A 27252-nucleotide genomic window follows, 5' to 3' on the forward strand; every position below is an offset into this window, starting at 1 on the left:
AGCCACCTTTCTTGATTAAATTTGTCCAGCTGTCTCAAATATGCCAACTCAAAGCCGGTATTTAAAGGTTTGGCAGAACCTTAATTCAAGCCCCAATACCTTGGATACAGCACCTCATCTACCATTTATAAAAAAACAAAAAAACTAAGCCTCTCAGCTGTCTCCAGGGAAGGAATGCACAGGGACACACACAGAGCTGCCTTCTACTGAATCAAATCCTTGGTCCATCATGGTCTATAGCAGAGGTCGTCAACCTGTGGTCCTCCAGAAGTTCATGGACTACAATTCCCATGAGCCTCTGGCGGACCACAGGTTGACTACCCCTGGTCTAAAGCATCTTCTCAGACTAGCAGCACATCTCCAGGATTTCAGGCTGAGGTCTTTCACATCATCTACTGGGTGATTTTTTAAGTGGAGATGCTGGGAATTGAATCAGGAATTGTCTCCGTGACGAGTAGATTATCTGCCCGTGAGCCACAGGGTCTTTCCCCTATGAAAAAGGGAAGAGGTCCTTACAACAAAGAAAACTGAGAGGGGATAGAACAGAATGTCTTTATAAGGTTGCCAGGTTCCTTCCTGGCTCCCCAGTGGAGAGAGGGCGAATAGGGTTACCAGGTCCAGTCTGGGAAACTCCTAGAGCAGCCTTTCTCAACTATTTCACCGCTGAGAACCCCCTGAAATGCTCTTCAAGCTTCGAGGAACCCCAGAAGTGGCGCAATCATGCAGAATGTGGTTGGGAAGCAGAGCTGTGGACATGCCCACCCAGGGCCCCTCCCCTTCCCACCCCCTCCAGGCCCATCATTGGCTATATATATATATATATATATATGAACCCCTGGTTGAGAAAACCTACCCTAGAGATTTGGGGATGGAGTCTGGGGAGGACAGGAAACTCAGTGGGGTACAGTGTCATGGAACACACCCTGCAAAGCATCCATTTCCCCTAGGAGAATGACCTCTGTAGACTGGACATAAGCAGTAATTCTGGGAGATCCCCAGTTCCCACCTGGACAGGTCACAACAGGGCAGAGACACTTAGGGCTTCTCCGAATAAGAACAAAAGAAGAGCCCTGCTGAGTCCGACCAGTGGTCCATCTAGTCCAGCATCCTGCCTCACACAGCGGCCAACCAGTTCCTCTGGAGAGCCCACAACACGGCCCAGAGACCGTATCCTTCCCTGATAAGAACGGAAGTATTCTGCTGGATCAGCCCCGGCCAGCATCCTGTCTCACGCAGTGGCCAGCCATTTCCACTGGAGGAGCATCAGCAGGGCCCAGAGGCCGATGTGACTGGCCATACATTTGTCCATATTCCCTCTGCAAAGATTTCAGTTTTGATGTTGCTTCGTGAGCAGTTAGGTTGTTTGCAACTTCATTTGGCTAATATAAGTTTGGTTGCTGTGTTTCAGCCTGTGTGGTTTTTAAACAGAAAGACAGGAAATATTCTCCTTGCATTCTGCTACCTGGACGTCCTCACTTGTTATCCCTTCCTCCACCTCCCCTGAGCAAGGAAGAACAGCTTTCTTCCTCCTCGCCCTCCTAAGCTGCACCTGCAACCTCCCTGCCCAAGCAGGGGGCTGCTGTCACTTCCAAACCCTCATCAGGGCAAGCCAAGGGCAAGGAAACCCCCATGACAGCCTTCAAGAAGCACCCAAACCCAGAAAAGTAACTTTTGCAGAAAAAAAGAGCCCAGCCCTTGCAGCGCTTCTACCAGCCACCGTGCGAGAGAGCGGGGAAGAGTCTCTCCGATGGTACGTTCCTCTGCCAGCCTCTCTGCTCTTGCTCTCCCCCACCCACCCAGCCTCTCGCTCTGCCGCTTTCCTCCGGCTGCCTGCGCCGCCTGACACTCCCCCCCTGCAGTAAGCTGCAGAATGGGACACGCTTGTTCCAAAGCCAGCCGGCAGCTGTCACATAGCGGAGGCAGCTGGCAGCCTGAGCAAAGAGTGAGCCCACTCCGTCGTTGAGGATGACTCACGGGGAATTGGCACTCCTCCCTGGCTTGCTCGGAGTGGACGGAGCGCGAGGGAGCAACCACGCTGGACCACAGCAAGGTAAGGCCAGTGACGAGGATGCTCTGAGCGCTTGGGGTCGATTCCTTTTTTAGAGCCATGCGTCTCGGAGGCCCGGGAGCGTGGCTCTGAGGCCGGTGACGGTTCACCTGGCATGGGAAGCTGCCAGCCAGTTCTGACCTGGCTTTAGTCTCGAAGGTGTTGTGCAGGAGCTGCCATGCTTGGCCGTGCGCCAGAAGGGTCTTGGCCGGCTGCGGGGAGGGCTTTTGCTTCCCGGGGATGAACTTTTGAGGAAGGGTGCTGCAACCTGGCTCAGACAAAACAGGAGGGGATGTGCAACACTCCGGAAGTCTCTGCCCTGCCAGGTGCTCCCGGGTCCTGTTTGGAGGGATGCAACAGCCAGAGGTCTGTTTTCCAGACCGGTCTCACGGCTCCGCTCACTTAGGACTCAACTGCGCTTGGATGCCATAGTTTGACAGAGCGCTTTGCTCTCCCGCACACCCCCGTATCTCCATAGCAATCCACCGTCTCCCAGGCACAAATAGATTCCCTTAATTTATGCCAAGTGTTTTGAAAGCTAGGGGGCACAGAGAGCCCCCGTAAGGGACCGTCAGCTGCACTGTGCTACCCCCACACTGACAAAAATATCTGTGCCCTGTTGTCTTTTTCTTATTTTTTTTACAAAAGCAATCCAAGCATGCAGAGTCACAAACATCCTGAAATGGGTAGATGTGGCTGTTTTTTCTGAGTTTGGTGAAGCTGGATTCTGCTAATGCTGCTACTTTAGAAAATGTGTTTGTTTGTTTGTTTAAATGGTTTCTTGTTAATGCTCTCACCTCGCCTGGGGGCTGCCTGTCTTGAGCCGGCAATCTAGCAACCAACAAGGATCTTTAAAAAGAATGGCACTCACTAAGGTGTCTTTAATACATGGAAGAGAAGCTGATCAGGGATCGTAATAGCCTTACAGAGCCCAGATCTCTAATGCCTGCTTTGGGGTTTATTGGGGGGGGGGGTATTGAATAACTCTCTCCTACTCTACTAATAATGCACTTTGAGCGATCCCTCCCCCTCAAGCCACTGACAGAACATGCATTTTTGCTTGCGCTCGACTTCATGTGTTTCCCCTGTCGGAAATCGTTTGGAATGAACGGCATTGGGTTTTAAGCAATTATATGATTGGACTGTTCATTCCGGGCATATTCTGCAAACGTCGGTGTAGAAATTGGCAAGAGTTGACAGTCTCAGGTGTTTCCAAAATTCTGTGTGAATTGAGTACCAGAGCAGCTGTGGATTTTAAATGTAGTTATGGGAGTTGTTCATAGACAGCCCTGTCGATGTTGTAGAGAATGCATTTCTGGAATGAATGGTTGTATCCTCCGGTTAGGGGAAAGACTGAGCCTCCTGCGTCCGTAGTTATGGCAGCACAACATACACTACTGAGTCCAAAAGAAGAACATGGATACTTGCCTTTACAGTTATATGTACCATGCTTGGCTTTCACCCCCCCCCCCCCAAAAAAAAAGAAAATCAAATAAAAGGATGCAGGACTGTGTTTTATGCAGTCTTCAAAAGTGGAGAGTCACATTATCAATAACATTTTCTATTAAAAATAGAATGGCCCTGCGAGATTTGTCAGCTTTCCGCAGGGCCTGTAAAACGGAGCTCTTCCACCAGGTCTATGGTTGAGGCTGGGGTCAGCAAATCAGGGACATCGCTCCCCCCTAGGAGTCGGAGTGTACGCTACTCCCCTATCCTTTGCTCTTCACCTCTTTAATAATTGGGGGAGGGATGGGATTTTTAGCCGCCATGTTAGTAGATTGATGTTTTAATGGGAATTTTAATGGGATTAGTTAGGCATGGTCTACCATACCTCATGCTTTGTTTTGTGGCTTGTAGCGCAGTCAGTGCAAGCAGGCATCAATGGCTTTTCCCCAAGGGAAGACTTACATTTCTTTTAATTACTTCAAAACCCATTCATTCATAGGAAGCCACGTGGCATTCCAAGAGCGACTTCCGGAAGCTATGAAAGTACTTTCGACAGGAGAACTGCACTGGCAGTACAATGGTTGAGAGCAGGTCCGTTAACACTGGGATGGAAATCCAAGCTGTCAGTCCGAAAATATTGGAAAAAGAAAGCGACACTGATTTCGATGCAGGGCATGTTTTGATCTTGTCCCGATGAACTGACCAACCAAAGCTGGGCTTAAACTTGGTTGGTCAGTTTTAAAGGACTTGTGAGGTGTGCGTTTCAATAGTTTTCCAAGGGAAGAGAGTTCCACCAGTATAGGGGACCAGAAATGTGGAAGTTCTCCCTTGACTTGCGAATATTACACCCAGATGCCTTTCTTGTAGGCATATTAGTACAGAAGAACACCAGCGACTTGGCTAAAAAGGAAGACAACTTTTATACGAACTTTTGATAATGTTGGTAGTTGTATCGCAGGGGTAGTCAAACTGCGTCCCTCCAGATGTCCATGGACTACAATTCCCAGAAGCCCCTGCCAGCAAATGCTGGCAGGGGCTTCTGGGAATTGTAGTCCATGGACATCTGGAGGGCCACAGTTTGACTACCCCTGTTGTATGGTGTTTACCAGCTATACCCTGGTGGATTTTTTTCCTTATACTGATGAAACCAATTCCTGAGGCTGCCTTTATTTATTTGCTCACCTTTGGAGTTCTGAGAGTGTGGTGGGCACAGTGTTTTGGGGACACCTGGTGTAAGGGCTGGGTTACTCATGTGATTATGGGAGGAGGCAAGGCTTTTAGCTCTTTAGAGGTAACAATTTGCCACTGAATTTGACAGGTAGCAAGAGCAGATGTGGCACACCTCTGGACAGGGAGAACACTTTTGTTGAAACAACTGACAGGATTCCCACTGATCCCACAGTAGAGCTGGTGGTTCCGAGTTGAGAAATACCTGGGGATTTGGGGGATGGAGCCAGAGGGAGGTGGGGTTTGGAGAAGGGAGGGATGTCACTTTGGTACAGAGTCCACCTTACAAGCAACCATTTTCTCCAGGTGAACTGACCTCTGTCAGTTGCAATAGTGGGAGATCGCCAACTCCTAGCCAGTGGTTGGCGACCCTATCTTGAGTTACCCAAGCTAGGGTTGCTAGCTTCCAAGCGGCGGCTAGAGATTTCCTGGGATTATAACTCATCCCTGTTTGACAGCGATCTGTTTCCCTATAGAAAAATGGCCCCTTTGTAAGGAGGACTTTACGGCATTCTCCAGAGAAGGAGGCAGCCTTCTGAAATCATGGGATTTGAAATGAGCAATTTTAGAATTGTATGTAATTTTTTTCTTTTATGTTATATTTATGCATTGTTGTGAGCCTCCCTGAGTCCCCTGAGGAAAAGTAGACTACAAAGATCAATAAACAATCTCCCCTGGAAGTCCCACCCCTCTCCAAACCCCGCCCCCCACAGGCTCCACTCCAGAGATCTCCAGGTATCTCCCAATCCAAAACTGGCCACCCTATCCCTGGGGCTGACTCCTGGAGCAAAAAAAGTTGTAACTTCTGCAGATTAAGTTGGGAGCTTTTCTTGATTACTGGGCTTCTGGATACAGAAAGATATTCAGGAAATCCCTAAAATACTGGAAGCTGGAGGGACCAAGGGGAGCTGAAGTCAACCATGTATTGTATTCCTTACTAACTCCTGGGTTCACAAGGTCTGTCTTCAGTATTCTCAGGCTTCTCTGAGACTGTTTCTGCACTCACAATATCATTCTGCACTTGCAATATCATTTGCATTTTTAAAGGGTTGACTTTTTTGTCCATTTCCGCACTGAAATCCACTTCTTCAAGTGCAGACCGGAATTGCCCCCTCACTTGCCCTGCAGCAAAGGAATTCTCAGAAAACCCACTCACCTTTTCAAGCAGGATCTAACAGGGCCTAATTCGGGACTGTTCAGTGCAGAAATGCATGCCTTAGGGTTTTTTGCTGTACTCTCCATTTGGAGTCATTTGGGCATGCTCCTTCCCTTGTCGCCATCCTCCCTCCCCCTCTCTTTTTCCCCCTCTCCCCAAAAACTTGCCTTTTTTAAAAAAATGGGTATTGGGGTACAATGATGTTTTTAATTTTTTACAAAAGGAGTCTTTTGTATAACACTACTGTGTTATAATGTTTAACCCAAGGTTTTTAAAAATGTTACATTCAGGACACTTTGGGGGGAAGGAGGGAGGCGATCAAGGGTGCAGAATGGTGGCACAATGAAAACAATTGGTTTAAGGGGCACAATGAAAACAAAGGTGCAAGCAGGCACCATTTTCAAAAGGGGAAGGGAGCAAAGCATGATGGGAGGCTGCCTCTGTCAGACTCAGTGCAGAAAGCATGTTGTGAATTTCAGCCTGGGAAATTAGATGTTCCACCATTGATCCATTACTACCTTCCCATTAGAAACTGCATTATCCTGACTCACACCCTTGGCCCAACAGGACCAGTGTTATCTACTCAAACTGGCAACAGCTCTTCAGGGTCTCAGACTGAGGTCTTTCAAATCACCTCCTGCCTGGTTCTTTTTAACTGGAGATGTTGGAGACGGAACCTGGGACTTTCTGCATTCCGAGTTGATGCTCTACCACTGAATCATGCCGTACCCCATCTGCACCCAATACAAGACCCATTCAGATGAGGAGTTTGATACTTATCAGTGTGTTATCAGCTGTTTTCCCCATGGTTCTTTTTTTTTTTTGCTGGGGGAGTGTTGGGAAGTGACGGGGGCCTATTGAAACATAGATGATTCCTGACCCTAACCAGGCACCACAGATGTCAGAGTTTAGGAGAAGACAGAATTCACATTGCATTACACCCGATGTGGGGTGGAGAACCCATGATCTGAGCTGTGTCCTCCGGAGTGTCTGAAGAAGACCTTACCCCCTATAACACTAGAAGAGCATGCCACCCACTCGGTCCATTTTTTGGGTCTGCTGCATAGTATCTTTTCCCCCCGTCCATTATATAACGGCATCATGAAATGATTGGCTCATAACTGTCCTTTGTCATTTGGGGCATCCCTTTGATAAATGTCACTTCTGCCACCAAGTATCATCACCCTGTCTCCATATTCAACAGGATCAATAGCAAATACGGGTGAAGGGAGCCCTGCCAAGGAAAGATTACCGTTTGTTGATGGATCACTGGGTTGCTTTGAAGCGTTGACTAATACTCAGGCTTCCTTTTTTTCCAAAAAGAAAAATAAATAAATAAACCGTGAGCCAATTATAGCCTGTCAGAGCTTAGTCCCTCGCACAATTCCATGTTGATGATTTCAGCTAATCTCCAGAGTCAATGGCAGCGTCTGATCCTGTTTGCCAAAGAGTAGAATACAAGACCCATTCAGATGGGGAGTTTGATGCTTATCAGTGTGTTATCAGCCGTTTTCCCCACGGTTGTTTTTTCAGCTGGGGGGGTGTTGGGAAGAGACGGGGGGGGGGGGGGGGGGCTATTGAAACATAGACGATTCAACGAGATAACACTTCATTTGTAACTTGGCAACCAGGGAACGAAATCGTGCTGCATTAAGGTATCTTCCGTGCAATCCTATGGATGTGCAACCTTGTTCCCAAAGAGATGAACCTTTGAAAAACATTAACCACTTTTAGCCTGCAAACTGATGAGCAATATAATATAAATGGACAATTCCAGCTCCTCTGTCTAATTAGAGGAGTCAGAGGCGCATATCAGATGTTAGCTTTCAATGTGGCTGAATGGAAGGGTTTGTTTCCCCCTTCACAAAGACGTCTAAAGTTTTGTCATCGGACTGTATTTAATGCTGATTGAGAAAAACATGCGAAACCATTCAAGACATGCATGCTGAGGAGGGGTTTGATTCCATAAGAGCTTATGACCGGCTCCCATTCCATTTCCTCTCCACGATGGTCACAACCACTATTTAACCTCTTCGTTCTCTATTCATCTTGGTAAATAATTCAAAAACACCAGCTGGAAAAAGAGTAACCATAGAACTGGAAACTGGGAGAGATCAGGATGTAAACTGCACAGAGCTTCTATTCCAATCCCAGGTCGATTCAGTCCCTGCCGTCTACACAGAATGCGATTTCCGTTTTGATTTTGGCTGATTTTAATTTTCCCTCTGCACCAAGCAGGATTGATTCGGAGTCACCCTACCATTTCTTTGAGATATCCAGGAGTGCTTTTAATCCTCGATATTGGAAGATTCAGGTTGAGAAAGCATGAGAAAGCACTCCCTCCGAGGTAGAGCAGTTCTGATTGGTCTGCTGACTCTGCGGTAGAGCAGTTCTGATTGGCCAAATCTGAAAAGCCAGCCAAGGCTCTTAGCTTTTCTTAAAGAGGAATCCCTAATTTTCTTTCTGTAGAAACTGCAGAAACCCTCACTTCTGTGGATAGAGATTTGCCTCATGGTTTTTTCCCCTCCCTTCTCTGTTGTCTTCAGTCTCCCCCCCCCCCCCATTCAAGAAAAGAAAAGAAAAGAAATAGGCTCTGTCTGGGCTTGGCTCCCCCCTCCCCTTCTGAGCTTTCCTTATCAAGTGCAGAACATTTTTCTGTTTCCATGGGGGGGGGGGGAGGAAGACCGAGTTCAAATCAATCTGAATTCAGCAGGATCCACACCGGAAGAAACAAAGTAAGTGCAGAATCAGCCCAGGGCTCTATCAGAACTCTCAGAGTTCTGCAGGGACGGCAAGACAGAGCTCTTCTGCCAAGCATATGGTTGAGCCCAGTGGGGAAAATTCACTGAACATCTACCCAGGCTTCCCTCTATCCCCTCCCACCCTCTCCTCTTCTCCCCCCTTCTTTTCTTCCTCCCCTTTTCTTGCAGCTCAAGACAGTACTTAGGAGACTTTTGTCCACTGTGTTTAAAGTTTTAATTTGTATTGATTGTTGAAAGGATGTATATTTGGGAGTGTTGTAAACTGCCCTGAGGTGACTATTCATGAGGGCATGGTATAAAAATCTCATAAATAAATAAAACAGTCCAAGAAAATTTGAAGGTTTGAGAGACAGAAGCAACCCATCTGTGGCTTAAGCCTGCCAGCTATGAATTGGGAAACATCTGGAGATTTTAGGGGAGGAACCTATGAAAGTTGAGTTTGGGAAAGGGAAAGGACCTCAGCGGGGTATAATGGCAGAAAGTCCATCTTGCAACACAGCCATTTTCTCCATGGGAATGAACTGAGGACCCAGAACTATACATAGTAGCCAAGGACTGTCCAGTCCAAGCTGGCAGAAAACCAGAGAGAGTGAGCAGACAAGACTGGGGAAGAATGTGCCTAGATCATCTCCGAGGTACAGATAGAAGCCGGTTATAGATAGTTGAGCACTGAAGGAACTGGGTTAGCCGTGTGTGCTTCAGCAGGCTGATAGAGCAGTTTCCAAAGTTCAGCTAGCTCTTTGCAATCCCAAGAATGGACTGATGACTGCTAATGTAGGGAATGTAATGGGATGGCACTCTGGATTCAACCATGTGCTGCGGTGCTTTCAAACAGCACTTCCTGCCCTCTCCAACTGGGGTAGGCAGAAAAGCATACTTGTGTCTTCTCTGCAGAAGTCTGAACTACCACTTCCAACGCCAGAGACCAGGAACTCATTAGCCATCTTCAAGCAATCTATTTTTATTTATTTTATTGTACTCAATTTATATCCCACCTCTCTGCCCTCCCAAATGCCATCAAGGCAGCTAAGCTCATTTAGAATAAACATAGCAAAATAACATTTTAAAAAACCATTAAAGCAACCCCCACCAGCTACAACGACACAATTAAAACCAGAGCTGAAAACACAAAAGACAGCAAAATAACAGCAATCAAATCAATTAGCACTGAAACTATTTAAAGCATTAACATTTCTCCTGGAAATCCCCTGTTTTCTTTATACCTGGAGATGCTCCTGGCCAGATGACCAGGTCTGTGTCTTTACAAACGCCTTGGGCATAACTGCTAAATAATGCAGTTTTGATCCAATTTAGCGACTGTTTGGAAGTGGATTTTGCCATTCCGCACAGTAAGCTCCTTGTTTATATATACACGAATGGTAGACCACCCACAAGTGCATTGGGACTCCAGTCCACTGCTACAGTTTTGGTCACTTGAGCTTTAGCCTTGTAAAAGTTTCACACAGCTTTATTAACAAGCCCTGAGAGGGATGGCCTGGCAGGAAGTTAAGAGCTGGTGCAATCAGCAGACTGCCCTAAATTCCCAAAGCAACGGCTTGCTATCAAGCCCATATTCCCAGCTGGGAATGCAGATTCCCCCAAGCCATTGCCCTCCCTACCTAGGGAGGTATACCACTAGCTAGGGAGGTACAAACCTCTTCTGGACTTGTCCCAGGCCTCCTGGCTCTATGAAAATCTGTGCCTCGCCCAGCCGGGCTTGGCACCCACTCACAGGTCTGCCACCTCCTTAGAGAGGTCCCTATCTGGGGAGTTAGTCCCCACCAAACCAGCTCTGCTCCCTGCCAACCCGCAAAACTGTGACAAAAAATTTTTTTATAACAATATAACCTTCCAAACATACTAAGACCAAATGCCAACCTGCCACAAACCGTACTGATATTAGGGAGGGAGGGTGGGATGCTCGTCCATGCTGCCTAGCAAAGAGGGAGACCAGCACAAGGTGCACTTCTGTGCATGTGCAGATCTCCCTCTTCCACCAATCCCAGGACACCACACTGCCTTTTCTGCCATGTACACCCTGGAACCGGTTTCCCTTTCCCCCTCCCGCATCTTTCCCCACCCGCCGCGTCAACAGCAGTCCCAGCTCAGTCCTGGCCGCAAATTGTACTTTCTTCTTCCCTGTTCAAAGTTCTATAACCACAAACCCAGCAGTTATTGGCTATGCATGCTTTGTGATGAAATGCATATTTATGTGTGCGAAGTTCCCCTAGTTAAACACCCACTAAACCACTAGTAAGTGCCCATTGCATTTCTGCACGCAATGGGCTTTACTACTAGGAATCCTTATCCATTTTTCCTGTATATATTTGCAAAACTGGCCTGGGGGTGGAGCATGTCCGGGATGTATGAATTGGATATGGGCCAATAAGGGTACAGCCAGCAAGAAAGCTGGCCGCACCCTGATTGGGCCAGCCCCTATGGCACCCAGCCTCCATCATCAGCTGCTTGCAGCTCTGCTCACACGCATGCCTGCCTGCCGGAGCCCCTGACCCCGCCGTCCACACTCCGGGAGGCTACGGGCATGCCGAGCATCCTGCGCCTGCTACAGCCACCCGCAGAGGCTCCGCGCCATGCCTGCAGACCATGCAGCATAGCCACCGCACTTGCACACACTGCCAAGACCAATGCTGAGGGCCCGGTGGCACTGCAAAAGACTATACAGTAAGGCCAAAGCCCCCACCCCCCCAACACTGCCTCCATGCCATCTTTGGCCCTATGCCATCCCCAGCAGGGCCCCAAGCCTCTCCCCGCCTGTGGTGCTCTGCTGTTCACTGCCCCCCTTACACTGCTAGCACCTGCTGCATTTTAGACTATAGCAGGCTTCATGGCTAGTTACATAATAATCATAAGTATTAAAATCACAAATTAATTAATCTTCCAGTTTAAAATAATTCTAAAAGGTGTCTCATTGTCTCTAGTGAGAGGGTGGTATACACATACATTTAAGAATCAAAGTTTGATGATAATTCGTCTGATTTTTTTAGCAAGGAGGCCAGCATTTTGGTATTATTTCTGGACTCACCTGTAGGCTGAAGTCCTTCCCCACCCCATACTCCCAGGAGACCCTCAAAATCTCCAGGTATTTCCCACCCTGGAGCTGGCAACCCCATGACCCAACCACTATCACTGGTCTAGATAATTTTCAAGTATTTTGGGTGTGCCAGCTCAACAATATAAAGTGCCTCTTCATTATAAACCATATAGTTCAAGACTCCAGTACCTCTCAGATAAACTCAGCCTAGTTGTAGCTCCAAGGAAACCTGACATACAAGTGCAAACACATGGCCCAGGAAAAGCATTCTTTGACAATGGTTTGTTACTAGATCGCTGTGGATTTTCTATGTGAGCAAAGCTATCCTTGCCTGTTTCAACACTTGGTGTTCTAATCAGCATGCCTTCTCCAGTGCATGGGAAACCCAAGGATTTTCAACCTAACCTGCTAGGTCAGGCCCACTTAATGTAGAGGAAAATTACTAAATTCAATGGGGTGTAGCCATTTCCTACTCTCCATGTTTGGTGTGTAACCTTGAATGAAGAAGTGCAGCAGCCAGAAATAATCCTGAAGTCTGGAACAATGGCCTATTATGCGCACAGAGCTTACTGCATAGAACCCAAGCAGTCAAACCTTGAAGCTTGACTTCAGATTGCTGTGCCTGCTGCATGCTCTGTTCTCCCCACCACACCACACCCCCACACGCTCCGGGTATATTTATTCTGCAGCTAAAACCTAAAAATCCAGTTTTTCTTAATTGGGGTAGGAAAGGCACTTGTGACATGTGGTGGGGGGGATATCCAAAGTTTTTTTTTTTTTAAGTTATACAATCACCCTATTCCACTAGTGCAGTAGTGTCAAGTAAGTGCTTTCCATCTAAATCCTCCTGGTTCAGTTCCTAGAGTGAAAGGGAACACAAAGGATCACAGGCAAAGTCAAATTAAAGAAGCTACACTAACACAGAGCCTCAGCCAAGCCTGGAGGGACAGTTAGCTCTGCAGGATCAGCTCTTGGGCAGGCTCAGTCGGGCAGTCCAGTCTAAATCTCTCAGCAGGGAGCTCCCTATCAATAATGCTGTCCCCAGTTATCCAAGTATGGCAATAAATACATATCACTAAACTCATCCGATTTGTAACTTTATATGGTAGGGAAAGTAATCAGTGAAGGGGAAAGGATGGTCAAAGGTGCAGAGTGGGAAGAATAGTTTCAATGTGAGTGGTGGAGGAGTAACCTCGGAGGCAGGGGGAAAGGGGGGGATCCAATGGAATCTGGATGCTTTTGAATTACCCTTTAGCTCGGAAGAAAAGAAAAGGGGAAAAACTGCTACAAAACCACTCTCATCAAATATGAGGAAACAGCAACCGGAAAGCAAACTGAGCACTGAAGGGAGGAAAATCAATGCTGAATGAAAAAGAAAACCCGACAGACAAAGCAAGAAATAATGCAGAATGAAACAAAATATGCAACAGACATTCATGGTGAAAGCAAGGAGGGGACCTGTGCATAACAGGCCAAAGACATCCTGTTTTCTGTGTTCCTCTTCATCAGTCCTCACCTACACATTGCTGCATTTGTAAGTCTGAACATTTATTCGTTTTTGAGATGCTGAAAGAGGCTCTGAATCCTGGAGTTCTCTATGTTCAGTTATTCACCAATTGCTTAAAAATGGCCACATCCCACAATCAAGATGTTAGTACCTGGATCAGTCATAAAAGCAGCAGAACGTCCCCACACCCAAGTGCTTCTGTAGATTTGCAGGGTCTCACAACATGCAGAAAAGACAACTTTGGATGTTAACTAGAAGACTGCGCCTGCAAAGAAAAAAAATTAAACCAGTCTAGAGAGGACCAATAACTTTGAGAACAGCTGAAAGTCAGGCTTAAAGATAAAAGGGAGGATGGGGAATGGGCAGAATCCAAAGTGAGAGCGTCTGGGAGGAGTTGCCTTCTCTATTCCTCGTGGGCCCCCAGTTTGTAATGCATATGACTCACAGGAAGACATTCATTATATCAGTATATCTTGAAGCATTAATATTCCAGTTCCAGCCCATCTCTTACCACACAGTTGTAATTGAATTAAAGTACAGAAATGATGTTAATTGATCCTGCCTATAAATGGTGCCTCTCATCCATAACACACCCCTTTTCATTACTACTCTGGGCCTTTCTCAAGAGGGCTTTACTAATCAAACATCTGTTAGGTGGCAAATATAGCTGGAACATCCATCATCCAAGCCATATCTAAGGTGAAACAGAGGACAATTTTACGATCCCGAAAGGGACTCCAGTTGGATTAAGAAACAATGCAGACGTGTCTGGTCAGGGATCACGGGGCAAGCTCAGTCAATAGTAAAGGAATGCTTTGGGGACCTTTTGTGGCAATCAACAGGCATGGCCAACTGGCAGGGCTCCCAAACATGCTTAAGGACCAGGGATCCTCCATCCACCATCCCCATTTCCCATCACTGTTCTGAGTAGTGGTGGTGAGAGCAAAACAAACAAACCAGTAGTGGTTAGGAGTGGTTAGGACTTCTAATCTGGCATGCCGGGTTCGATTCTGCACTCCCCCACATGCAACCAGCTGGGTGACCTTGGGCTCGCCACGGCTCTGATAAAACTGTTCTGACCGGGCAGTGATATCAGGGCTCTCTCATCCTCACCCACCCCACAGGGTGTCTGTTGTGGGGAGAGGAAAGGGAAGGCGACTGTAAGCCACTTTGAGCCTCCTTTGGGTAGGGAAAAGCAGCATATAAGAACCAACTCTTCTTCTGCTTCAAACAAACAAAAAGGATGTCAACCCTCTCTAGGAATTGCTAGAACCGTAGAGTCTTACCATGGTGTCCTTGGCAATTCCTAGAGAGAATTAATGTCATGTCTGTGTTTTCTCCAGAAGTATGTTCACAGTGTCACTCCTCGTGACCCCCCCCCAACATGTCCCTGCCTCATTTTCATCCACTGGATGTATGTGAAGAACTGTGCATGCACTTGGGAAAGCTTATACCCACAATTAAATTTCATTGGACTTCAAGCAGCCGCGGGACTCTTTTTTTCCCTGACAAGAGAGGTGAGATGGGGGGAAGAATGAAATGGAAGCAGACTTAAGGTTTTGGCCCTAAAGAAGCATGTCGGACCTCAACCAGGGCCAGAGATTGCTCTGTCCTGGGCCCCACTTGGTGGAACGAGCTCCCTGCAGGGCCTGCAGAATGGAGCTTTTCCTATACTCAAGAAACAAAAAAAATGGAGTTCTTCCACCAGGCATTTGGTTGAAACCAACCGTACCAACAGCATCTGCCGGACCACCCAGAAACCCCTCCCCATGAACTGAGTCCCAGACTGGCAAACCTAGGGGATCATAGTTAACAAGGTAATGTTGTCATAAGAAGTGTTATAGGAGATGTGAGAGTGTTGTTATCTTCAGTTATGGGAACCATGGTTATTGTTGTTGTCCTGATGCTTGGAATTGCACTGCGCACTCTCTACGTTTTGTGCACACCGCCCTGAGCCACAAGGGAGGGCGGTATAAAAATGTCACAAACAAAGGCATCAGGGAGAGGGAAAGAGAGAGTTGGCTTACGAGGGTAGGGATTTCTTCTCTCCTGCCTCATCAATATTGCTGTTCAGACCCCTTTCCAATGGAACGGAGATGGAGGGATTTATCAGTGACATCGGGGGCTCCATTAGACAAACACAAATGAACCTAATTTTCCCCATGATTGCTGATTCAATTTGGTACTAATAAGATGCCACTTAAAAAAAACAGCAGCAATCCTGACATAGCTGGGATGATTCAATTAGGGGATTTTTTTGGGGGGGGGATGGGAATAGACATTTTTGAACCTTATCATTTAAAAAATCTCTACCACCACATTGGAACTGAAATAATGGAACCAATCAAATAGGTGACTCTGTTCGTTTCAGTGGGCAGGGAAAGAATATCCCAGGTATAACTTCTCTGATCTCCATTAGTTGCAAACTCTGGGTTAGGAAATATCTGGATTTTTGGAGGTAGAGGCTGAGGAAGCAGAGGCTTAGGGAGGGAAGGGGGCTCAGAAGAGTTTAATGCCATACACCTGGGGGTGCCAGACCCTCTGGTGGGGTGGGGGGGAGGATCTCCTGCTCCAGATCCCCATCTTTCCACTGCTGGTCAGGGAAACAAGCAGAGAAGAACACTAGAAATAAACATGATGTGCCTATATGGCATCGGCACAACAGGGGGTGACTCTGGTTTTGGGGCAAAACTCTATAGTAGAAGCTAATTTTACCATAGAGCTTTTGCCCCCAAACCAGAGCTTGGCCCCCTGAAATCCTTAGCATGCCTAAGTTATTTCTGAGTCATGTGCCTAGGTAACTTTTAGGTCACATCAGAACCACTGCTCCATTTATTTTCAGCTCTCCACTCTTGTTACATTCACCCCATCCCCCACCAGCTGGTCCAAGGGTTCTGACCACCGTACATATAGTACACCGTGGACACTTTTCCCAGAGGAACTGCTCGCTGTCATCTGGAGAGCAGTGAAGTTTTGGGAGATCTCCAGGCAACCGTAAAATATACAAACACACAATTGGGGTGCAGCTCTCTAGATTTATACTATTCTTTCCAGGGTGCTCCCCTCCCACTTTTCAGGCAGGTAGGAGAAGCTATCTCTCTTCCTTTGGAAGTTAACCGCCCAGAGCTGCAAAGAAATGGGTGGTATAGAAGTATGAATGAATGAATGAATGAATGAATGAATGAATGAATGAATGAATGAATGAATGAATGAATGAATGAATGACCTCTGTATTTGTATAGGCCACACAGGGCAATACTGGTGAGCCAGTGAGTGAGACCCTGTTTGCGGATTCTGGGATACTAAGGAGGGGCTCTGTATTTTTTTTTTTACAAAAATGGACCACACCAGACAAGGGGAGTTAAACCTCAACCCCTGCCAAGCCTTAGACACAACAGGGCTCGTGGCTCAGGGGTAGAATGTCTGTTTTGCATGTAGAAGGTTCCGGGTCCAGCCTCCAGCATCTCTGGCTACAAAGGATCTGGAAGTTGGTGATGTGAAAGACTTCTCCTCAAGACTCCGGAGAGCTGCTGCCAGTCTGAGTAAACCAGGGGTGGTCAAACCGCAGCCCTCCAGATGTCCATGGACTACAATTCCCATGGGCTCATGAGAATTGTAGTCCATGGACATCTGGAGGGCCGCAGTTTGACCACCCCTGGAGTACACAATACAGACCCGGACAGACCAAGGATCTGATTCCGTATGAGGCGTCTTCATGTGTTTAAATTCTGGGGTATGATATGCAACAGGATATACATGTAGTCCTCTAGTTTTCAGTCTCCCATTCATGGTGTGTGGGAATAAGTCAGATCTCTGATGGTATGGCAGTCAGTTATAGCAGTGGTACCTAACCTTTTTATCACCGGGGACCAGTCAACGCTTGACAATTTTACTGAGGCCCAGGGGGGGGGGGGATAGTCTTTTGCCGAGGGACGTTGCCACCGCCTGAGCCCCTGCTCCACTTGCTTTCCCACTGGCGCCCCTGACTTCCTGCCGCCCGCTGGGGGGCGCTGCCAGCAACAGCTGCACAGTGCCATGCTAAGGGGGAGCCCCAGCCGTGGCAGCTACTGGAGAGCACCAAAGGTGAGCCAGCGGCAGAGTGGCAGGGCAGCCCCCGAGGCAGCAGCCAGGGAGGAGGACAAGGAGGAGTCACGGCCCGATACCAACTGATCTACATCCTGGTCCCCGGACCGGGGATTGAGGACCACTAAGTTATAGGATGTGTGGAAGAGAAGCTAGAGCCAGCTCTGGTTTGCCTCCTCTGCTCACCTACTTTTTGCCATCCTTCACCAGGCTGGCAAGAGTAGGGAAGAGAACATGAAGGCAGGTCTAGTGAGGAAGAGAGAAAAGTTGAGCTGGACCCTGCTTTCTCCAGTGGATGACTGTATAAGCCTTCTGCTTATACAGACTCAGAGACCCCTCCCAAATCTAGCAAGCTGATACCATGGCTGGCATGAAAAGGAAATCCTATGCAAACAAATAGCAATTGAGGCAGTCTTGTTTGGTGAGATCATGAGCTAACTATTCTGGCTGGACAACATCTGTAGCAGTCATGGACCTGCTAATTCACTCTCTTCCCTTGCAGCTCTTCCTTCAGCAATCCAAAATTAAACCAAACAGTGACCATTTATGCACTGGAGGTTTCATGCCAGGCTGCAGGCTGAAGTTTTAGTCGTGGCAGGTTGCCCCACCTCTTCCTGCACCTACACGGGGGAGCATTTGGCCCAGTGTGCCTCATCTGCCCCCTATTTGTGATCCTGCATGGGAGCTGGGACAGTGAAGTTCCCAGTGTGTAAACGGTGAGTAATTCCACAGAAAAGTGCTAGCCTAGGAAGTTCATTTCTGATATTCAGAAGTAACTTAGTTCACTTCAGGTTTAGAACATTTATAGGCATTATTCAGCTCAGATCTTGATTAGTAAACTGCTTCCTGCACATTCGTAGATCCATGTGTCCAAGGGTTTTCAGATTTCAAAAGTGACATTCCCCACTATTAATTCATCCCAGACCAAAACTACTAAACCTTTTTAGAGCATCCCCAGTCCTCAACTAGAGACAGGAAGGCCATGAAAAGATCCACATGGTAATTGCTACTGTGATATTAAGCAAAGAGAAAAAATAGTAGATAGGTGTGGGCATCAGAGGAGTTTGCAAGACTTATGGGGATGTTTCACAGGCCATTTTACTGACGGGCCCTTTAAAAAGACAACATGACTTCAATGCATACTTTTATAAAAAGAAAATACTGGGTGTTGGATTACTTTTGATGGGTAGCATGCATTTGCCTTTATTCTAAAATTAATGTTACTTGCAAAGTACAATCCAAAATAGCAAAGTATCTCAGTCTTTGACAAAAAGTACTGTGTTTTCTTCTGCTTCTCTCCATTGTTCCAAATAAAAGTATGACACACTGGTTCAGAGTTTGCTAAAATGTTGATGGATGTGCAGAGATGAAAGTTTAAATTTCTAGGTGTTAACAATAGACATGATACACAACAGCATTCCTTGTCCTCTGGCCTCCAGTCTCCCATTCATGGTGCATTTGAATAAGTCAGACCTATGATGAATCTTTCCCAAGAACAGAAGATCAAAGCAGGATTAACTGGTACCCCCTGGCAACCAGTGGAGGAGGCATGTGCATTCAGCTCGGTTTAGCCAGAAAAAATACAGGAAAAAAACCTACTGGTATTCTTCAGTATTTTCTGAGTGTCAGTATTTTCTTAGCTGAATACAGATTAGACACTCTGTTTTGGCTACTGGTACAGCTGACGAATAAAAACTGAATTTTCCCAGTTATTATTCAGGGATATTAACTATATAAATCAGCGGGCAGGTCTGCTCAGCAGCTTTTAGGTTTAAATGGCTGGCAGCCAATTAAACTGGTTAGGAACCCAAAGTCTGAGCTGCAAAAATAAATTTCAAAAATTTGCAAATATTTATTACATAAAATGCACTAATTCAAAATTTTAAAAAAATTTATACATCTCATAGTCATCATAATTTAAAAACATCACAATTCTAACTACACATGGAATAGACCAACATGGAATGAACCAAATGCGTTTTGACCCTGAGGGTCGTCAAATTTGTATGAGGAATGCACTCATGCATAAAAGCAAAGGGCTTTCTGGGTAGCAAAGAAAAATCTGTTAGGTGCTGCTCCAACTAGCATTTCTAATGTAAAGGTATCTGATTAGGAGTCCACCGTCTAAAATATATGCTTCCAGAGGCCACCACTCTCTGCTTTTGTCCAGGAGGTATTTTGAACGAAGCCAAATAAAACAGTTTAAAACACAACCAGTTTAGACCACTGTATTATACTACAATTGTTGTTCTACATTGAAAAACTACGTTGCAATGCTTTCTGCATGGAACAATTCATAGCCCTGCCCCCTGTAGTTTTGCCAACTCCACTATTAGAAACTCAGTGACATGCTTTGTTCTCTAATGCAGTAACTAATCTGCATAACCAAGGAGGTTCTCTGTATGACTAATAGACCACCTGAGATAGGCAGGAGAGAAATGAATCAGTGAAAAGCTTCTTTCAAAAACAATGCTTAAAAGATACTTAAAGCACCAAAGAGGCAGTTCACCATGCAGAGCAAAATCAGTTTTGCGGAGTAAGTTCACTCTCCTGCGCAAAGATCAGAAAAACCACAATATATTTAGTGAGTTTTCATCAGCTTTTATTTATTTATTTAGATTTCTATACCACCAATTTCTTTGCAGCTCTGGGCGGTTTACACAAGTTTTCCATCATGCAGAAGAGGCCCAGCTCTCAGTCACCAGTGCATTCCCACATGTGTCAGAAAAAGCTTTGTCCTAACTTTTCTTATGTTTAGTTTCGTATTTATGTATTGAAAATAGCCAATTAAACTGCTTATTTTGCTCCCTCCCCTTCTGAGAGAGGGAAAGCAAAAGGGAGCCATTTAAATCTAACAGATGATGGGCATACCTGCCAAGCAGTTAGGTTTAAATGGCTGGTAGCCATAGCCAAGCATGCAGCAAGAGATCTTTCTGCAGGATCAGCTGTTTGGTGAGCTTGGGGGAGGGTTCAAATAGGTCCCCCCTACAGACCCCAAGCCTATCCTACAGGTCGACATCTCCATAGGATCAGCTGTTTGGTGGGCTCTAGGTGAATGATGCCACTGCATAACCAACAAACATGTCTGAGATGCCAGGATAGGCCTCTCCTCACTGCCAGTAAGTCCCTCCACTGACCAGCTGAGCAGTAGTGGGGGGAAGGGCCTAGAAGATCTTCTGCCTCCAGTGGGGGCCTGGTAACCTGCGTAGACCGTAATATCAGCTCTGTGATCTCAAGAGGATAGGATTCATGAGGATCAAAAGATATGGAAGGACAGTTAATTGTTACACCTGTGCATGCCAGATCTCTCATGTATAGGGCAGGAGGTTAGCCATATTTGCTTATCCCATAATCATAAACAAATACTTTCCCTCTTCTCTGGAACTGCTCTCAGCTCTTCAGGAGAAACATGCAGGGACCCTGATAGCATTCCCTCCAACACAAGACCGAACGGTTACATCTATCTCATATTCTCCCCATCATCTGCCTTCAGGTTGTCAACTGAACCTTGACCAGGAGAAGTGGGAGGGACAGGGTGCTGGCAAATGTCAGTGTACCAATGCCCCCAACACCAGTTCTAATGCAACCCTGGAAGTGATGTCACCACATCGGTGCAACAATCCAGGATCCGACCCAAACTCTCAAACATCAAGCTGATGTGGTGATGTCTCTTTCAGGAGAACTGATGAGCTTATTCTGCCTCAAGGACAGATTGATAAATGTAGTATCTTTAAACCTGCACTACAATTCCTGGCCAATCAATTGGCCTCTCAGCACCTCTTAGAAATTGCTAAAGAAGTTACCCTCCTGCATCTCCTCAGTCAGACGTAGGTTCTGAGTTTCATGCTCAGAACTTCTCCCACATGGAGAGGACCTTGATAATCGATACCTGCAACATTGCATCACTTCTGGTAGAAACCCAGAAATGGTGTAGGGCAGCTCTGGGAATCACCAGAAACTCTATGGCAGGGGTAGTCAAACTGTGGCCCTCCAGATGTCCATGGACTAGTGTTCGCTAGCAGGGGCTCATGGGAATTGTAGTCCATTGACATCTGGAGGGCCGCAGTTTGACTACCCCTGCTCTATGATAAGAGTTTCTGGAAATTCCTAGAGCTCTCCATATCACTACCAGGCTTCTACCAGAAGTGACATAGTTCTGTGCATGTCAGTATTGGTGGTTTGGTTGGTTATTGCCTACTGTTAATTGGAACAGCAGTGGGAACAGGATCTGGGGGAATGGGAACCCAACAAGTGAAGGAAACAGTTGTGGGACTTCATTGCAATACTAGGAAATAATATTGCTATTTTGATAACCAAAAATCTCTCTGAAAAATGGAGATAGGATCACCAAACCAACTTGACGTAGTAGTTAAGAGCAGTGGTCTCTAATCTGGTGCGCCGGGTTTGATTCCCTGCTCCGGCACATACAGCCAGCTGACTGACCATGGACTCGTCATAGTCCTGATAGTGCTGTTCTCACAGAGCAGTAATATCAGGGAGAGGAAGGGAAGGCAATTGGAAGCCCCTCTGAGTCTCCTTCAGGCAGTGAAAAATGGGGTATAAAAACTCTCCTTCTTCAAATGCAAGTCACTGAAACATCTGTCGGGATGCGGTGTACACCAGGGGTGTACACCGTGGTCCTCCAGATGTCCATGGACTACAATTCCCATGAGCCCCTGCCAGCATGCTGGGGAATTGTAGTCCATGGACATCTGGAGGACCACAGGTTGACTACCCCTGGTGTACAACTCCTAACTGCACATACAGTCCTTGTTTTGCAGTCACACTGGATTAGATGTTAGGAATCAAAGACCCACCCAAGTACCCAACATTTCAGTTTCCTAGCATTACAAGGAAGCTTTTTCAGTTGGAAGACAGCAAATACCTAATATCAGCTCCGCGCTTTCAAGGGTGTAGGGTTATCCAAAAGAAGCAGCTCAGCACAGCCCTTAAAATAGTCAAAGCCTTGTGATTCATCACTCAGTTTAACACTCTATTCTTCTTTGTAAGACTACTTAAAGAGCACGTACCTGGGGATGGGGGGGGGGGGCTTTGTATGTGGTTTGTTTAATTTAATTCTGTCCCTGCAGTGTTTTGCTCTGAGCAAAGCTAGGTAGATCAGCTCTTCAGCTCTTCAGAGACTTCCAAGCAGACGCAATGGAACCCAGCCAGATTGGGGATGAGGCACGTAGGGAAGCGCTGAACCCTTTTGCCCATTCTGTTTTCCCAGTGCATATCTCCCTTGACTTAGAGCACCTTTTCTCTACTGTTTTGCCATTGAGAAACCCCTGAAACATTCTTCAGGCTTTGAGAAACCCCAGAAATTGCATGATGGTGCAGAATAGGGTTGGGATGGAAGCAGAGCTGTGGACACGCTCATCCAGGGCCCCTCCCCTTCCTACCCCCTCTAGGCCCACCATTGGTCATGGGAGGGGGGAGCTTGGCATGACCATATATGGTCATATCACCCCATAAATGTTTAACATTTTTTAAAAATATATTTTAAAAATCATTATCTCCCACCCATTCCTTCCAGGGCCATCAAGTAACCCCAGGGTTTCACGAAACCCTGGTTGAGAAAGCCTGTCTTAGAGTTACTATCAGGACTTAATTATGCATCAGATCTCCTTGGCATTTGACATGAAACTGCCGGACCCTGAATCAGACCACGGGTCTACCAAGGTCTACTCAGACTGGCAGCAGCTCCCCAGGGTCCCCAGCACAGGTCTTTTGCATCTCCTTCTGCCTTGTCCTCTAAAGTGGAGATGCTGGGGATTGAACCTGGGACCGTCTGCCTGCCAAACAGATGCACTGAGCCACAGCCTTGCTGTAAGCTTGTTCTGGAACAGCTGTGGCAGAGGAAGGAACACCACTAGTACGCATAAGGCTGGGTTCTGCAGATTAGATTTGTTCGGAGAGTAGGAGGGGGTCACTTTCCTTGGGCACAATGAAGAAAAAATGCCCCGATCCGTGAGCTTCAACTCCCAGCGCATTCTTTAAGCTCAACAATTGGGAAAATCTCTCCGACAAGGCCAAACGGTAAATGTAAAACCAGCAAATTAACCAAACCGAAGGGAAATCAATTTGCCTAAACAAACTTTAATTGAGGCATTCATTCTGCAGTGAAACATCCCTCCCCTCCCCTCCGCTCTTTCTGAGAGCACTTTCCTCGCACTGAAAAGTCTCCCTGCTAGCTGAGAATCCGGTCGGTGGCTTTTTAGTCTTGCATTGATTCCCATTCGCTATTCTCCCATATTAGAATGTTGCGGTGAAGAGGAGCAATAAAAAGCAGTGATTGGTCTGTGCTACTACTGAATGCTTTTGAAATCTTGCAAAGGGCAAAAAAATAAATGGGTTTTAAAGCTGGATAATGTTGATATTCAAACCAAACTACCCCCAACAAGAAAAAGATATAGGCTATCTTCTTTCTTCCACCTTCCCCAAAATCAGACAGCAATGCCAACCCACAAGATATCAAAACTAACCGTAATGAATGACAATTTTGGATGGAGAGACACCTAGGGAAAGATGGTATATGGGCAGGACTCGGAACGCTGGACTTAACACCATCAAATTGATTTCGCTCAGGCTTCCCAATACATTCATGGTGACCAAGCATGGAGAATTGCAGTAAAGAAATGCATTTGAGAAAGTTATGAATTCCTTGGAGTCAATGAATTGTAAAAAGATACTGATACTCAACTCTGTATCCTGCCCTGCACACTGGAATAAAATAAACCAAGCGGGCATCTTTAACACAGAACTATTTGACCGCCTTCTCTTTTTATTATTCTTGGGGATGGTGAGCACCAGGGCTTTAATTGGAAAAAAAAATTATGCCCCTTTAAGCTTTCCTATTAAGCAAAGACTCGAGCCTACAGTTCCTCAAAATGTAAATTTAAAAATCTGCTTCCAGCACCAGCCTCCCCAAAAGAGCAGCTGAGGCTCCCTGGGGCCTCCTCCCACGCCTACGTCCTGTACAGGAGTCTGGAAACGAACAGCCGCCTTGTGAAAGAGGATAAGTGAAACTCTAGAGAAGGGTGCATAGTGGAGAGGAGGGGGGACAGTTCTAGTTCCTTCTCTATCTTCTCTGCCACATTCTGCAATGTCTATCTGCGATGGCAACATCAGCAATGAGGGAAGAGCAGAGCTGCAGAATGTAGAGGGGGAAAGAGCAGGCATCGTGGGGAGCAAAACAAGTAACAGCGGAGAGGAATAAATCAACCGACAAGGATTCTCGCCCCATATGTGGAACATCCATATAAGGGGTGAGGATCCTTGCTCTCTGCCCCCTCCCTCCTCCCCCACCCCTCTCCTTACCTGCTGGGATGTCTACAGGCAGGGGTAGGGTCAGCCCAGCGTGACACAGCATTGTGCGTTGCTGGGCTGTGGCCGCCTCTGCTACACCTCCAAGGCTGCCCCCGTTCTTGGAGGCATAGTGGAGGTGGCCCTGGCCCAGCAAAGCAAGTGCTGTGTATTGCTGTGTTGGCCCCGCCCCTGCCAGTCTCCCAAGGCTGGCTCCACTCTCCAGAGGGCGGGAGAGGCCTTGGAAGACTGGCAGCAGTGTTGGTGACACCAGAGCTCTGGCACCACTGCCCATCTACTGGCACGGTCCCTGGGGGCGAGACTACGGACATCATGTCTGTAGACTTCCGTTGGAGGGACAGCACCAGTAGGTGTTCCACATCAAAGAGAAGAGAGGTTGTGTCTAAAACAGAATAGATAGGACAGACCGACCTGACAAGGGGAAGATTACCTTGGTCGATACATACAATAATTTTTATACTGAAGGATGGCATTTCAGAACTAGGGAATGTATCACTCTGTATGTTTGTAGTCTTTTGGAGGTTCTGTCCCAATCCTCGACCCCTTTTGTGTGTGTATGTGTGTTTAAGGAGTTCAACCCTTTTTCCACATTTTAATTGGGTCACGTAGTCCGTTTCATGCCCTTATATGCCCATGTCTATGTATTTTTAATGTATTACAATCTTTAAACCGCCCGACTAAATAAAACAGAAAGGGCTAGTGGGGAGGAGTTAGGGCGGGCTCTGTCCGGGATAAAAACTCGGAGGAGCGAATCAGGAGCCGCGAAGCTCAAGGGCCAAGTGTCCAATTGGGAGGCGTGCTTCGTGTGCCTCCCTGTTGGACTCTTGGCCCGTCTTCTGAACGCCGCGCCTCGAACTCTCCACTCCTCCCAAGCCGCCATCCTCACCGGATGGCCGCCAGGGAGAAGGCTCGAACCACGCCGCTGGAGCTGGGGGAAACTGCTTCCCCGCCGCCCAGCGACCGCCCTTTCACAACAACACCACTCCTACCTACGCCGCCTCCCCGCACACGCCCATCCCCACACTTCCCACCCCACCCCAAATGTCCGTCGCCACCCGGAGCCGCCTGCGACCTTCCCCCCTCCCACTTTACACTTGTTGCTTCGCTGCCTCTCCATGGAGTTCGCCGTTGCCGCTGCGGCGGCGCCCCAAGCTCCTGGGGCCGCCTCCCTGCTTCAAGGCCGCGCCACGACCTTTGTTGCCGCCACTGCCGCCAGGCCCCACACTCCAGGATGACGCCGAGCACTGGCAGGCCGTCGCTCCACCGCCAACGCCCCACGGACGCCTCGCTGCGCGGCCCCAAGATGGCCACCGACACAACAGCCCCACCGCCGATGCGCGCAGATGCCCACAGAAACTCCTCACCTCGCCAGCCGCGCCTCGCCACTTGCACCACCGAGCCCCAACTTGCCTTCTTGCCGCCACCATTGCCCTGCGCCGCGCCCCAGCCTCGGTGAGTCTCCCCGATCAGAGGCCGCCCCAAGACCTACACCCACCAGCCCCGCAAGCTATGCACACCTGCCCCGCCGCCCGCCACCACTTACTCTCACACCTAGTGCCCGCTGTATTTATCCCACAGCGGGCTTACTTTCTAGTGAATAGATAAGTTGACAACAATCTAACAACATACTTTATGTACATGCATAAAATTAATATACAGAGATTAAGATGCCTAACATTATGGTGTTGTAATTATTAATTAGGCATTCAAATCAGTGAAAACTTCAGAATATCTGCTTTCTTCTGCACAAAGTTTCAGCACAAAATATGGCCACTTTAGATAGGAATTGGGAGACAACTTCTAAAGTGGTTAGATTTGGTTGACTTGCATCCAAGATTAGGAGAACATTAACAGCCCACACCAATGAATCCTTAGTGTACTCTCATTGGTTTTATGTTGATGTATTCAACATTATTAAATTTTTATTCCTAACTTTAACCTTTTTAATCATTACTGTATGAATCTTATGTACTGCAGGTCTTGAACTGTAATTAAACACTGCTGCTGCTATGGTAGAAGCCAAATTTATCAGAGTTTTTGCCTAAATACCAGGCCGTCATCCTAAAGCCCCAGATGACAGCCCTTCTGGGTCTCATGAGCTATAATGTGGGCACATCAATGCATGTCAGCAGACTCTCCTTCCTGCTCCCAATAAGTCCCCCAATTGTTCTGCTGGTTGCCAGGAGGAACTAATGGTTCTGAGGACAGGAAAATATAGAATGGGCTAGGATGAAAGTTCTGTGGTATTTGGGAAGTTCTAAAGCATAAAGATAAGGTCAACTCTGCCTTCCATCCTTCCGAGGTCGGGAAAATGAGTACCCAGCTTGTTGGGGGGTAAACGGTAATGACTGGGGAAGGCACTGGCAAACCACCCCGTACTGAGTCTGCCATGAAAACGCTAGAGGGCGTCACCCCAAGGGTCAGACATGACTCGGTGCTTGCACAGGGGATACCTTTACCTGTACCTTTAAAGCATATAGTTCACCAGCACAAAGTTTTTGGTATGAATCTCTACCGCTGGCTGAAGATGTGCCTGAGCTGTATCCCAGATTAATAGTTTAAGTATTTATTTGGCTCACAAGAATGCAAGATGGAATATTGCTCAGAGGCAGAAGCCTGCTGTTTTTAACATCTAGCCTAGCCTTT

At 47.1% G+C, this 27252-nt stretch overlaps 1 protein-coding gene across 1 annotated transcript in view; it reads left to right on the forward strand.

Annotated features, from left to right (window-relative positions):
• Nucleotides 1-1900: 1900 nt before the first annotated feature.
• The window catches only part of RASGEF1A (RasGEF domain family member 1A), a 308494-nt gene continuing 283142 nt past the window's right edge, over nt 1901-27252 (forward strand). The window contains exon 1 of the mRNA XM_077350860.1: nt 1901-2050. The gene's annotated coding sequence lies outside the window, so the exon portion shown is untranslated. The remainder of the gene's footprint in view (nt 2051-27252) is intronic.

The sequence above is a fragment of the Paroedura picta genome, chromosome 8 (assembly GCF_049243985.1).
Source record: "Paroedura picta isolate Pp20150507F chromosome 8, Ppicta_v3.0, whole genome shotgun sequence".
Lineage (NCBI taxonomy): Eukaryota > Metazoa > Chordata > Lepidosauria > Squamata > Gekkonidae > Paroedura > Paroedura picta.